The sequence below is a fragment of the Cervus canadensis genome, chromosome 19 (assembly GCF_019320065.1).
Source record: "Cervus canadensis isolate Bull #8, Minnesota chromosome 19, ASM1932006v1, whole genome shotgun sequence".
NCBI classification, from domain to species: Eukaryota; Metazoa; Chordata; class Mammalia; order Artiodactyla; family Cervidae; genus Cervus; species Cervus canadensis.
The window spans coordinates 14,846,981-14,862,093 of record NC_057404.1 but is presented as its reverse complement, the minus strand read 5'-3'; the positions used below and the strand labels follow the sequence as shown (position 1 = coordinate 14,862,093).

At 39.4% G+C, this 15,113-nt stretch overlaps 1 long non-coding RNA gene across 1 annotated transcript; it reads right to left on the bottom strand.

The window, feature by feature from the left end:
* Positions 1–256: 256 nt before the first annotated feature.
* Positions 257–2,961, bottom strand: LOC122422363. The gene is made up of 3 exons (XR_006263791.1): positions 2,801–2,961; positions 2,746–2,748; positions 257–289 (listed from the first exon to the last, which is right to left on the bottom strand). It is a non-coding gene; the product is annotated as an uncharacterized LOC122422363 (long non-coding RNA).
* Positions 2,962–15,113: the final 12,152 nt, after the last annotated feature.

Here is a 15,113-nt window from a genome sequence, read left to right as displayed (position 1 = left end):
AACCATAAGTTTGCCACTGAGAGAGTCAATTCCTAGGCAGGTTGATAAGAAGTCCGGGTCCCCTGAGAAGGAGAAAGGGGTCTGGTACTCTGGAAGTGGAGATAGGGGTCTGGAATTCTCAAGGAGGAGGAAAGGACAAACTTTTTTTTTTTTTTTTTCCTCTACATTCCTTAGCCTTAGTCACATAGAACACTCTTTTCTAAACTGATGATTACCTAACCAACAGCTCAGTTCAAACTCTGTACTAAGGATTATATAACAACAATGTATCCTGCTTGAGGACAGTTTCCTTTTTCTGAAAGTTCAGTTCAGTTTAGTTCAGTCACTCAGTTGTGTCCAATTCTTTGTGACTCCATGGACCGCAGCAAGTCAGGTCTTCCTGTTCATCACCAACTCCCAGAGTCTACTTGAACTCATGTCTATTGAGTCGGTGATGCCATCCAACAACCTCATCCTCTGTTGTCCCCTTCTCCTCCCACCTTCAATCTTTCCCAGCATCATGGTCTTTTCAAATGAGTCAGTTCTTTGCATCAGGTGGCCAAAGTATTGAACTTTCAGCTTCAGCATCAGTCAGTCCTTCCAATGAATATTCAGGACTGATCAGCTTTAGGATGGACTGGTTGGATCTCCTTGCAGTCCAAGGGACTCTCAAGCATCTTCTCCAACACCACAGTTCAAAAGCATCAATTCTTTGGAACTCAGCTTTCTTTATAGTCCAACTCTCACATCCATCCATACATGACTACTGGAAAAACCATAGCTTTGACTAGATGGACCTTTGTCAGCAAAGTAATGTCTCTGCTTTTTAATATGTTGTCTAGGTTGGTCATAACTTTTCTTCCCAGGAAAAAGCATCTTTTAATTTCATGGCTACAGTCACCATCTGCAGTGACTTTGCAGTCCAAAAAAAAATAAATAAATAAATAAAGTTTGTCACTGTTTCCACTGTTTCCCCATCTTTTTGCCATGAAGTGATGGGATTGGATGCCATGATCTTAGTTTTCTGAATGTTGAGCTTTAAGCCAACTTTTTCACGCTCCTCTTTCACTTTCACCAAGAAGCTCTTCAGTCCTTCACTTTCTGCCATAAGCATGGTGTCATCCGAATATCTGAGGTTATTGATATTTCTTCCAGCAATCTTGATTCCAGTTTGTGCTTCATCCAGCCCAGCATTTCTCATGATGTACTCTGCATATAAGTTAAATAAGCAGGGTGACAATATACAACCTTGGCGTACTCCTTTTCCTATTTGGAACCAGTCTTTTGTTCCATGTCCAGTTCGAACTGTTGCTTCCTGACCTGCATACAGGTTTCTCAAGAGGCAGGTCAGGTGGTCTGGTATTCCCATCTCTTTTAGAATTTTCCACAGTTTGTTGTGATCGAGACACTCAAAGACTTTGGCATAGTCAATAAAGCAGAGATAGATGTTTATCTAGAACTCTCTTGCTTTTTCGATGATCCAGCGGATATTGGCAATTCGATCTTTGGTTTCTCTGCCTTTTCTAAAACCAGCCTGAACATCTGGAAGTTCACGGTTCACATATTGTTGAAGCCTGGCTTGGAGACTTTTGAGCATCATTTTGTAAGTGTGTGAGATGAGTGCAATTGTGCGGTAGTTTGAGCATTCTTTGGTATTGCCTTTCTTTGGGATTGGAATGAAAACTGACCTTTTCCAGTCCTGTGGCCACTGCTGAATTTTCCAAATTTGCTGGAATATTGAGTGTAGCACTTTCACAGCATCATCTTTTAGCATTTGAAATAGCTCACTGGAATTCCATCACTTCCACAAGCTTTGTTCATAGTGATGCTTCCTAAGGCCCACTTGAGTTCACACTCCAGGATGTCTGGTTCTAGGTGAGTGATCACACCATCCTGGTTATCTGGGCCATGAAGATCTTTTTTGTATAGTTCTTCTTGTGTGTTTTTGACACCTCTTCTTAATGTTTTTTGCTTCTGTTAGTTTCATATCATTTCTGTCCTTTATTGTGCCCAGTTTTCCATGAAAAGTTCTCTTAGTATATCTAATTTTCTTGAAGAAATCTCTAGGCTTTCCCATTCTGTTGTTTTCCTCTATTTCTTTGCACTGATCCCTGAGGAAGGCTTTCTTATCTCTCCTTGCTATTCTTTGGAACTCTGCATTCAAATGGGTATATCTTTCCTTTTCTCCTTTGCCTTTTGCTTCTCTTCTTTTCACAGCTATTTGTAAGGCCTCCTCAGGCAACCATTTTGCCCTTTTGCAGTACTTTTTCTTGGGGATGGTGTTGATCCCTGCCTCCTTTACAATGTCAAGAACCTCCATCCATAGTTCTTCAGGCACTCTGTCTATCAGATCTAACCCCTTAAATCTATTTCTTACTTTCACTATATAATTGTAAGGGATTTGATTCAGGTCATACCTGAATGGTCTAGTAGCTTTCCCTACTTTCTTCAATTTAAGTCTGAATTTAGCAATTAAGGAATCATGATCTGAGCCACAGTCAGCTCCCAGTCTTTTTTTTTTTTTTTGCTGACTGTATAGAGCTTCTCCATCTTTTGCTACAAAGAATATAATCAATCTGACTTCAGTATTGATCACCATGGTATTGACACACCAGTGTGATGTCCATGTGTAGAGTCTTCTCTTGTGTGTTGGAAGAGGGTGTTTGCTATGACCAGTTTGTTCTTTTGACAAAACTCTATTAGCCTTTTCCCTGCTTCATTCTGTACTCCAAGGCCAAATTTGCCTGTTACTCCAGGTTTCTTGACTTCCTACTTTTGCATTCCAGTCCCCTATAATGAAAAGGATATCTTCCTGAAAAACTTCCTGGAAACATTTTGACTAACCTTGATATCTTAGAATGTACATTATGGGAGTGGATTTGCTAGGATCTTTCTATTGTTAAGTTCTAATCCTGTTTATCCTAAAATGTAAATTGTGGATGTGGGTCTGGTAAAATTTTTACAATCTTGAGACATTCTTTTGATTTATTGTAATAACTAATTTAAAAAGTATGTAACTCCCTTGGTAACACTAGTGAGGGGGGCACTCTCTGTCCCCCTTCTGATGTCTTTGTCAAAAGCTTTCTCTGTCCCTTTTTCACTTTAATAAAACTCTGCTACACAAAAACTCTTGAGTGATCAAGCCTGGTCCCTGGACTCAAAGCTAAATCTTCTTTGGAAATCATGAATCTGACACCATTTCCTGTAAGCTATTGCCACCTTCTCTTCGTCATTTTTAAAAATCATTTTCTCTGAAAATAGTGCTTTAGAAAACATGAATGAGAGAAAAAGATATAAAACAATAAACTATACAATAAACAGTATACCATTACAGCATACTAACACATATATATGGAATTTAGAAAGATGGTAATGATAACCCTATATGCAAAACAGAAAAAGAGACACAGATGTACAGAACAGACTTTTGGACTCTGTGGGAGAAGGCGAGGGTCGGATGTTTCTAGAGAACAGCATCGAAACATGTATATTATCTAGGGTGAAACAGATCACGAGCCTAGGTTGGATGTATGAGACAAGTGCTCTGGCCTGGTGCACTGAGATGACCCAGAGGGATCGTGTAGAGAGGGAGGTGGGAGGGGGGATTGGGATGGGGAACACATGTAAATCCATGGCTGACTCATGTCACTGTATGACAAAACCCACTACAATATTGTAAAGTAATTAGCCTCCAACTAATAAAAAACAAAACAAAACAAAACAATAAACAGGGTGTCTTGTTGGTAGTAAATATCTTGTAGCTAGTCAGGCCTCCCTTGTGGTTCATTGGTAAAGAATTCGCCTGCTATGTGGGAGACCTGGGTGCAATCTCTGGTTTGGGAAGATCTCCTTGAGAAGGCAAATGCTACCCACTCCAGTATTCTGACCTGGAGAATTCCATAGACTGTTTAGTCCATGGGATCATAAAGAGTTGGACATGACTGAGCGACTTTCACTCATTCACTCTTGTAGTGAATGTGTGTAGTTGTGTGTGTGTGTGTGTGTGTGTGTGTGTGTATGATCAATTACTCAGTCGTGTCCAACTCTGTGACCCCATGGACTGTAGTCCGCCAGGTTCGTCTGTCCATGGAATTTTCCAGATGAGACTACTGGAGTGGGTTAGTAACTACTGGAGTTACTCCAGGGGGTCTTCCTGACCTTGGGATCAAACCTCTTGTGTCTCCTGCATTGACAGGTAGGTTATTTACCACTGCACCACCTGAGAAGCCTCCTTATAGGAGTTCAGTTCAGTTCAGTTCAGTCACTCAGTTGTGTCCGACTCTTTGTGACCCCATGAACCGCAGCATGCCAGGCCTCCCTGTCCATCACCAGCTCCCAGAGTTTACTCAAACTCATGCCCATTGAGTCAGTGATGCCACCCAGCCATCTCATCCTCTGTTGTCCCCTTCTCCTCCTGCCTTCAATCCCTCCCAGCATCAGGGTCTTTTCCAATGAGTTAGCCCTCAGTAAATAGTCCTGTGATGAGGGAAATTAGTGGGAACTTGTCTTGGCATTTCTTGTATCCATTCCAGGGGGGAGATACCAGGATGACTTGTAAAACCACTTAGTGTGGATGAAAAGTTACTTGTTGATTTGGGCCTCCATGACATAAAATCATTGAAAGACAGGATGACAGAAGCTCTGTCATTCTTAACATGTGGCTTCTCAGACTGTCTAGTCCACTGACACTTAATAAATAGGAGGGGAGAAGCACGATGTCACAGGTCACGTAGAGAGTTTATGAACCATGACCAGAAATGGTGCACATCACCTCCCTATTCCATTAGCCCAGGACTCAGGAGCAGGGCTGCACCTTACTTAGGTAGTCTGGGAAATACTGTGTCCGGGAGAAAAAGACAAAAGTAAAAGATGTGGAATCTGTAACAGTCTCTGCAAGGTCATTATCATAAAGGCACCTGTTCAGATACTCCCAACAGGACATTTGAGTGACTCAAAGTCAATGTTGGTTAGTTTACCATGGCTTTGGTGGAGTCAAGAGGCCAGCAGAGAGGAGGAAAGCATCCAGTGGGACAACTCTATGTGGGACCCAAGAGGGTGGTTTCTGTGGCAGAATCTTAGTTGAACCTCGATTCCCTCCAACCTGAAGGGTGGCGGTTCAGTCTTCCTCCTGTTTTCTCGCATTGTCTATGAGATAACTGCAGACTCCCCTCTCACAAATTCCATTATCTGAGAAGGTTTTGTTGTCTTTATGGCAATACCCTCCTTTCTGAAAATTCTCCTCAGATTCTTGCTGTTGTCACAGAAACATGAAGAATCTCCAAGGGCAGGGTTTTTCCCCTGGCAGTGGTTCTGTTTTGCGAGCCATATGGTGTCCTGTACTCCTGACTCTTCATTATATTCATCCACCAAATCAAAGCAAAAAAAATACCCAGCTACCTTTGAAATGCATGCTTTCAGACTGCCTTATGCTTCCACCCAACGTCCTTGTGGTCAATACCCCTAATTTACTAAAGGTTTTATTAGTTAGCTCACTCTCTGTGACCTCCGTGTTAGTAATCATTCTTGGTGTCTACAACTTCCATAATGCATCCGTCACCCTGGATTCTCATTTACTTAACCTCCTCACTTTTATTGATATTTTACTCACTCCTTTCAACCATTCCCATCTATATTTACAATCTTGATGTCACTAGCAAATGTTCTTTATTTCAAACACCTGATTTTCTCACCAGCACCTCTTTCAACTGTCTTTTTAACTCAATACCTCTAATCTTGCTTCTTGCACTATTCTTCAATTCCTTTTCAGCACCCTCAGTATATCCCATTATTTTTTCACTGTCCATTACCCTCTTATCTTATTTTCCAGCTTACTTAGTTTAGATTGCATGACCCATCACTACAATCCCTCCTTTCCATTCATCCCAGCTTCTCTGTGTCTCTTCCCCTCTGTAATTCTTGCTAGGTAAACCAATAGTTTAAACAGAATTATGTGTTGTATCATACTTGCATTCAAGTAGATAAGTAATTACTGGAGAAAGTCTCACAGTGATGCAAATTGTTTCATGCACTTTGAATGTGAAAGAGAACACTCAGCATTGTCAGGCAATCCCCTATATTTTTAAGAAATTCATGTTTATTTTCCAAAGTAATAATTTTTGATTTCTCCCTTCTCAGACTACAAACCATCTACTCAACATTTCTTAAATTCAGCTAACATTCTGTACCAGTTTTAAAGAAAAAAATTAATTTATTATCCTTTTAGCAAACTTACCTTCTTACCTTCATCCTATTATAATGTTATATTATGTCTAATACAAGGATACTTTTGACTTGTGAGAAGCAAAAGATCTGCCTTAATGTGGCTTAAACCATAAAAATGTATTCTCATAATTGGAATCAGGAGGTTGAGGAGTATATCATTCAGTATTCAATTGAAAATTTAAAGAAAAAAAAACAACAGTCAGGCTTATGTATAAAGAAAGGGATTTAATGCAAGGGAATTTAATACAAAGGATAGCTTAGAACAAATATTGAAAGGCCTGGTAAATTAAATTCTAGGCTCAATTTCCAAAACAGTCTTCCTGACCACTGGTCTTCCAGGAATACTGCTGCTTCTGCTACCATCTCGAAGCGAGGATACTCGTCTCTCAAACAGACATTCTAGAACAATGCCACCTCTACTATTAACCAGCCGATCCCATAAGCACTGGTACATTTTGAGATTATAGTGTCAGCAGGGTTATTTCCTTCTAGAATCCCTAAGGGAGAAACCATCCCAAGCCTCTCTCCTACTTTCTAGTGATGTCCAGTAAGTCTTCATACTCCTTGGCTTTGAGACACATCAATCCAGTCTCTGCTTCCATCTTCTTATATCTCTGTGTATCCTTCACTCTATCATATTAACACTCCACTGGCTCAGCATAATCCAGAATGATTTCTGCTTTATCCTTGCCTTAACTATGTCTGCAAAGACCTGATTCCCATATTCTGAAGTTCTGAGTGGACATAAAAATCTGCATAAAATTTTCTGCATGCCAGAAGACCTGTACTCTAAGATCATAAATAATGGGGGAAAGAGTTAGAGGTTAATGCTAGAGATAGTCAGATTATAAGGATGTGTAGACTAATGAGACTGGATTTTACGTGATGTGAGTTGAAGTCCTTTGGAAGATGTAGGCAGAGGAATAAAACCATCTAACTCTAAAAGGTTACTCTCATTAATGTATGCAAAAGATATTGATGGGGTGTGATGCAGGGGTGATGATGACAGTAATGGAAACAGTAAAACCGATGCCATTTTCGGTTGTCTAAGTGTTGCAGAAACCAGTACTTGTGAAATCAAGCCCCGCATTCAGAGAGTTGGAGAACTCAAGTTTATAACGTTGGAGGGCCCAGAGGAGTTAACACTCCAAGCTCTGAGCCTTGAACAGAGTTTTTATGCACGGATAGGCATGATTGAGCGGGTTTGCAGGGGCTGGGTAATTGCAAAGAGCAGGACAAGGGTTAATGAGATAAGTTCCAGTTCCTGGTATTGTGAGTCCCCACTTTATGAGACTATGTGGCCTGTGTGATCCAGACTTTTTGCAAGGAGCAAGCTGAGTTACAGAGGCAAGAGGAGCAGAAGGTTATGTAAAATTTTAACTTTTCCTCTTCATTCCCCCCTCTTGATGTTTCTATCACTCATTATAGGAAGCATCATCTCATGTTCTGGTAGGACATTTAGAGCTCCCCATCGTTCAGGGGGCTATATTAGACTATTACCATTTTTAACTTTATGAATTCAATTCGAGAGGTTATGAGCATTGAGGATACAAGGGCCAAACAAGAGCACTGCAAAGAGCATGAAGGGAGGACATATTAAAGGGAGAAGCCATGATGCCCAACTCTAGATATTGTTCCAGTTATCCCAGGAATTAGCTAGTTTCCCTCTTCTTTTTATTATTTGTTCCCTTAGCTGTTGGGCCATTTCCCTGACTATTTCTAATTGGTTTACATAAAAGCAGCATGGTTCCTTCTGGAAGAGGCAGAGTCCTCCCTTTTTAGCTGTCAGTAGGTCTAGCCCTGTCCTGTTCTGTAAAACCACCTCAGCCAAGGAGTCTAGTTGGTCCCGTAATGAAGAACACAGCAATAATACCGATTAGGGACAGAGGCCAGAGTTGACAATGGAAATCCACTGATGTTTGATGGCCAGATCCTCAATCTTCCGCCGTGCATTGACTAACCGCCTCCTGGAGTGTGGCTGGAGCAGGGCTGAAGAATCCTCAGGCTTCTGCTGTGCGTGGCCTAGGCAGCTTCGGGAGTGACTAGAACAGATCTCAGAGTCTTCTGTGGGTGATGGCTGTTGTCTTTGAACCAGAACTTGAGGAAGTTTGTGGGGCCCCAAACTGTTTTCCAGGCGTCGTCATCACAGAAAGTCTCTGCCTTCTTGACTCTGGTGTGGTGGGTCCAAGGGATGACAGCTGTAACTCTAACAACAATAAGGTTTGCCAGGACGACTGTGTGAGGGCCTGTCCAAACTAGCTGAAGTGTTTTGTCCCCCACTAACCCCCCCCCCCGCCATCTTTAAGCCATAATTCATCTCCTGGCTGATAAGGATAAACCCAATTGCCCAAAGGAATGGGTGTCCTTTCTAAGGTTTCTCAGGTGATATGGTAGACGACTTTTCCAGGGCCTGAAGGTGTCAGGACATCTCCAGGCCAGCTAGTTGTTGGTGGTCTCTTTTGAGCTTTTTTTTTTTTTTTTTTTTTTTAATAACTGCGAGTGGTCTCCCATTTAAAATCTCAAAGGGACAATAGCTTGAGGATGTCAGGGTGTATTTACGGAGGGAGATGAAAGTCCACAGAATGATAAAGCAGCTTGTTGTAGCATTGTCTGGGTGTTGGATGGGGGATAGTCTTATTATACTTCTACCTGAAGAAACAAACTTCACAAGAAAGTTAAAGATATATGGCCCAAAGATTAGATGCAGGAAAGCTGCTGAGGGGTTAACAAGGAGAACCAGGTCCAGACATTGAGTCTTTACATTAGTGTTTTTCTAGGTATGAGAAAGTGAACGTGAAGTCATTCAGTCGTGTCGGACTCTTGTGACTCCGTGGACTGTAGCCTACCAGGCTTCTCCATCCATGGGATTTTCCAGGCAAGAATACTGGAGTGGGTTGCCATTTCCTTCTCCAGGAGATCTTCCTGACCCAGGGATTGAACCTGGGTCTCCCACATTGTAGACAGACACTTTATCGTCTGAGCCACCAGGGTATGAGAAGATGCATGAATGTGAACTCATAAAAATCTTTACCTGAAAACATCTGACTATCTGAAGGCCTGTGTTTTTTGTTGTTGTTGTGTTTGTTTTGCTTTTTTTCCCAGAGCACAGAGTGCCTTATTTTTTGTCTCCACCCTGAACTCCTTTCAAGGGGGTGTTGAAAGTCAGCATCTTGTAGTAGTCATGATTTAATCTTTGTAGAGGCAGCTGGCAAGGGCCAACATTCAGTCAGCAGGGCCCCTTGATAGCCACATATTTGACCATGTTTTTGGTGCATTTCATGGTCACTGTGTCCCACGGTGTAGGAAGGCTCATTCCCAGGTCTAACAAAGATTCCATTGACAGGCCACTCAATGTGTTGTCACTAGACCAGGCTTTGTAAGTAGCAAAAGTCTCTGTACCATACCTATCTTACTAGCCTCTTGGTCTAGGAAAATATTTCCTTTTGTTGCTTCTTCCTATATCTAAAGCTACATTATTACAATTATTGATCTCATATGGAACTGCATATCAGCATTTTATCACAGGCTCAGTCACACATTTGATAATGTAAGAAATAATCTTTTGAAACAAGCTACATAGAAAATAATACAGCTAGCAGTTATTTGTAAGGTCACAAGCAAGAATTTAAGTCAAGAACTTTCATTGGGTATAGCCTGATATACCCTGGGTCATCTGACTTAGTTAAATGATTATAGCCAAGTGTTAATCTCTTGATTGTATATCATGTAGCATCTGATCTTTATCCAAAGACTGGTTACTGAGATAAACCTTAGAAACAATCTTAGAGTGTCCTTTTTAATAACTTAATTAAATCTTTTAGCAATATAATTTAACAAGAACTATTTCAGAAGTGAGTCTTAGTAAGCACAGACCTTAACAAAACTAGAGCCTAATATTCAGTAAAATATAAGTATTTCTTTTTTTTCTTTTCTTTTTTTTTTTTTTGAGGACTCATTGTGAGGGCATTGACAGTGTAGACAGGAAAGGTTTTAACCCATCAAATAAAAATGAGGTCTATCAGGGAGCCAAAAAAAGCCAAGTGGCTGTCTTGGATTTCCCATAGCCCTGGCTCTTTGATTTTCAGCTGTTGTTTATCCATTTTTAATTTCTTGGTTTAGGAGCAGACTATTGCCATGATTTAAGAACATCAGCGTAGCAAAAGCCTAACTGTGAGGGGTTATTATTTTGTAGAAGCAGAATGAGCTTTGTCTACATGTACCAGAATATTAAATAATCTTTATTTACATTACCAAAGTAACAAAAAGATTTTAAAAACAAACGTAAATTACTTACAGGCAAAGAAATTCATAATCTGTTATCAAAAGCTGCATTCTAAGAAAACTTTGTTCTCTAAACAGAGAGAAGACCAAATTCCTGCCTGGTACCAGCTTACTGTTAAAAACAAAATTTGTTTATCTGCTTAATCTTAGAAAGTCTTTTCCATAAATTTTAAAGAACTAGCAATATTCTAAAGGCACAAGAGTAAAACCATAGAAGGCATGTTAAAATCTAATTCTATTGCAATTTACAAAGAAACCTGGTCATAACACTTTAACATGATAACTAGAATTATATTTGACCATATTTTATCAGGACATATCAGATCTATATGAATTTCACACACTTTTAGGATATCTATATTAGTAACATCAGCCATACACTATAATCTGAAAAGATTTATCACCCCTTCAACAGTACTTCTCATATAATTTAACATGTCCAATGAACCCAGGTAGCTTAATAGCTCTTTGGAATGTCTCAGGGACCTCTGAAGCATCCAAAAGTTAACTAGAAGTCAAGTTACTTAGGAATTTTTGTCAATAAATATCAAAAGGGTTTATAACAGTCCGGTAGGTTCATATAAGTCACTGTGAAATAATAGTTATTTACTTAGCCAAAGGTAACAAAAGATTTCAAAAGTAAATATAGAACAGATCAATTAAAAGGTAAAGAAACAAATCTATAATTAAAAACAGTTCAACATCTGAAGAAAGTATATCCTCTTAGCAAAGAGAAAGGCCAAATTTAAGTTTTTGTACCAGCTTACTTAATACTCATTTAGGTAAACTTAATTAAATTTATTTTCAACTTAGTCCTAATCAGGAACAAAACTTTTTTTTCAGGGTCCACTTTCCACAAATTTTTAATCACTTTCTGTATCAGCCATTTGTAAGTCAGACCTACTTTCTTTTCCCTTTATAAAATGTAATTTTATTTTTTATATCTTCTTTATTAAAAATATACATCCTACTTCCTTATTAGATTAGCAAACATTAATACTAGATATTTAATATAGAATATATCCCAGTTTACATGAATCTGAAATTTATTTAGGTTGATTTTTCTTGTATTTAGAATTGTTTGATTTGTAAGTGCTTACTTTTCTTTAGGCCAATTAAATTATAACTCATTCACAACTTCAACAATATTATCAGAAAAAAACAAAAGACATAACACTGAGGCATGCATAAATCCAGACAGACAGACAGACAGAGATCTTAGAGTCTTCTGTTTGAGATTTAAAATATCTCTCTGACCCCCTTTTTCTTTTTCTTGGCTTGAAGTTCTAATTTGTCCAAGGCTGAGGTCTCAGGCAAAGTTGGCTCTGCATTTCAATGACATGGAAAGGGTTAGCTTCAAACTTTTCCTTACGCAGGCCTTTTAACAAGCTAGTTGTTTTTAATTGCATATGCAAAAAGAATTTTATTTTGCAGTTTCCAAAAAAAAAAAAAATTCTCTCACTCATCAATCACACACTGACAATCATTCAGAGGCTATCATAATGCCTCCCTTTTCCCAAACCTCCAGGTTTCCTTAACTGTTGCTCCCTTCCTGGGAGCTCCAAGAAGATGATCAGTCTCCTCTTCTACCCGTTGGGGTAGGACTTGACTGGGGACTGGCTCCAGGACCTTATCTGTGGCCATTCCTAGTGAGTAGGTCCATCCCTCCAATGAGTCTGGTCAGGGCTCGGCCATCCAGAGAGTCAGAACACCAGTCTGAAAGAGAACCCAGGATACCATCAGGGGGCACACCTCCTTGTTTGTCTTGGGGATCCTTTGCTCTAGCCCAACCGAGCCACCAGTCCGTTGAATCAGGGGGCTGGCGTGGTTGGAATCTCTCTGAAGCCTCCGGAAATGTTGCAGAAACCAGTACTCGAGAAACCAAGCACTACACTTGGAGAGTTGGAGCACTCAGTTTTGTTATGCCGGCGGGCCCAGAGGAGTTGACACTCCAAACTCTAAGCCCCAACAAAGGGGTTATGGAGTTTTTATGCACAGACAGACATGATTAAGTGGGTTTGCAGGGGCTGGGTGATCACAAAGAGCAGGACAAGGGTTAGTGAGATAAGTTCCAGTTCCTAGTATTGTGAGTCCCCACTTTCTGTGACTACATGGCTTATGTGATCCAGACTTTGCAAAGAGCAAGCTGAGTTACAGAGGCAAAAGGAGTAGGAGGTTATGTAAACTTTTAACTTTTCCTCTTCGTGAGAAGGAGATAATGGTGTTAACGACTGGTTGTCAGGTAAAAAAGGTAACAACTAGTTTGATTACAGATATATTTTAAAGGTACGGCCATTGGACTTTCCAAAGGATTTGAAGTAAAGGTTAAGAAAAGTGAGAAACTAAGGAAAAGTTTTGGATTTTTGTCTGAACAATAAGGTTAAGTTTGGTGCTATTGCAGCCACAGGAAAATGTGGGGCAATTAGATTTAGTGTTTTTCTTTTCTCAGGGTAAAGGGTGATAGCAGGCCGAATTAGAGGATCTTTTAGCCAGTCTGTGAAATAGATGAGAACCTCACCTGAGGATTTGGAACTGAAAGCATTGTCCTCTACATTTAGGCTGGCTGCAAACATCTGAGTCAACAGGGAAAGATTACTGCTCACATTCAGCTACATTAACATTCAATATTGCTATTATTATTATGTTTTAAAAGGAATTTACTGATTCCAGTAATTAGGAAGTAGGTGGAGAAATCTGGCTTTAGTTACATTTCATTCCAGGAGCTCAAATTATTCCAATAGTTATCTCTCTTTCTCTTTCTCATTAATTATTGTTTCCATTCTCTGTTTTTCATTCTTACTAGGTTCTGTTTCCTGATGAATATTGCCTCTGTGATAATAAAAAGTTCTTGTAGAAAATGATTGCTAATAAATTTACATTAATTATATTCCTTCTTTGTAATCATAAGTATTTTAGGAGAACACATACATACACACAAATAAATAATCTTTGTTCTGATATTTTATTTAACCCTCCAAAAGACTTTTTTGGGTCAAACTTGTCTTAAGTATCCCTTCTGAAACAATATTGATCAATATTTCAGGACTATTAAGATTGGCCTAGAATGAGAAATGTGCCCAGTTTTTGTTCAGGAAGAATTCAGCACCATGATTGAAAAATCCACCCTTACTGTATAATGGCATGGAGGAAATTTCCCAAGTTTTCAAAGAAAAGGGAATTGAAAAGGACTGTTGGCCGGAAAATTACTATAATTACCACGTGTATTTGTTTTCATAAAACTTTTTTTCATATTTTTCTAATTATTTACTTCTCCCTGTCAAAAGGATAATTGAAGGAAAATGATACTATTGTCTTTTTGATAGTTAAACATTTACTATGGTAAGTGAATGAATGTAAAGTGAATGAATCAATGAATGAATCATCATGATTCTTCCATTAAGAAGAAAGATAATACCAAAAATAACTATCACAACATATTTTTTTACAGATGTATAATCTATCTTACATATTCTTTGGGAGACTAATTATTTTTCTTATAAAAAGTGATTTAAGCACATTTCCTGAAGGGTCTAAAGGAGAATTAAAAAAACTCAAACAATATTAGTAATATTAATAGAGTTTGGACAAGAAAAAATTGATGAACTGTGATTTTTATTATGTGAAAGCATATCACTTGTTTATCAAAAATTGCCATTTGCTTAATTTCCTATTAACTAGAAGAAATTAGGCTCCTATTAAATGGATTTCCCTGGTAGCTCAGATGGCAAAGAATCTGCCTGCAATGTGGGAGACCTGGGTTAGATCCCTGGGTTGAGAAGATTCTCTGGAGGAGGGCATGGCAACCCACTCCAGTAGTCTTGCCTGGAGAATCCCATGGACAAAGGAGCCTGGCAGGCTACAGTCCATGGGGTGGCAAAGAGTTGTACACAACTAATGACTAAGCACAGCCCAGTTATTTTTTAACTGCTTTTGTCAAGAAGATAATGTAAACCACTAGAAATTATACTATAGTTTATATAGTATAGTATATTATAGGCATATTTAATAGAAGCACTGGATAACTAGTACATATATTATTCTATATCTACATCTGTGTGCTCAGAAGCATCCAACACTCTGTGGCTCTGTTAGGTAGTTAGACTAGGAAAAAGAAGATGAAAATGTCAATGGCTAAAAGACAAAGGGAGAAGCCTGCAAAAATGGAACAAAGGGTGGTCCGAGGACCAGAGTGAGAATCTCAGGTGAAAAAAAAATAGTCCTCCTGGCTAGCCCAATTTACATAGGGCAGGCTCAGGGGGAGGAGAAAAAATACATGAAAAGAGGAGCCAAAACTGAGTCACTTTTATCTTCTCTTCTTTTGTGTTGGCCCACCTTCATGCCTCAGAGGATGTATTTTCCTTTGCTTGCCTAATAAACTGAGCTGTAATACTGGTTTGCTGTTTAAAACTGAGTTGTAACCTAGCTGTAACACTGGTTTGCCATTTCAAATTGTTGCTGTGGTGAGACAGAACTGAGGAACTTACACACTTCCCCGACAGCCCCATGAACAGTAGCCCACCAGGTTCCTCTGCCTATGACATTTTCCAGGTAAGAATACTGGGGTGGGGTGCCATTTCTTCCTCCAGGGGATCTCCTGGACCCAGGGATTGAACCCATATCTCCTGTCTCTC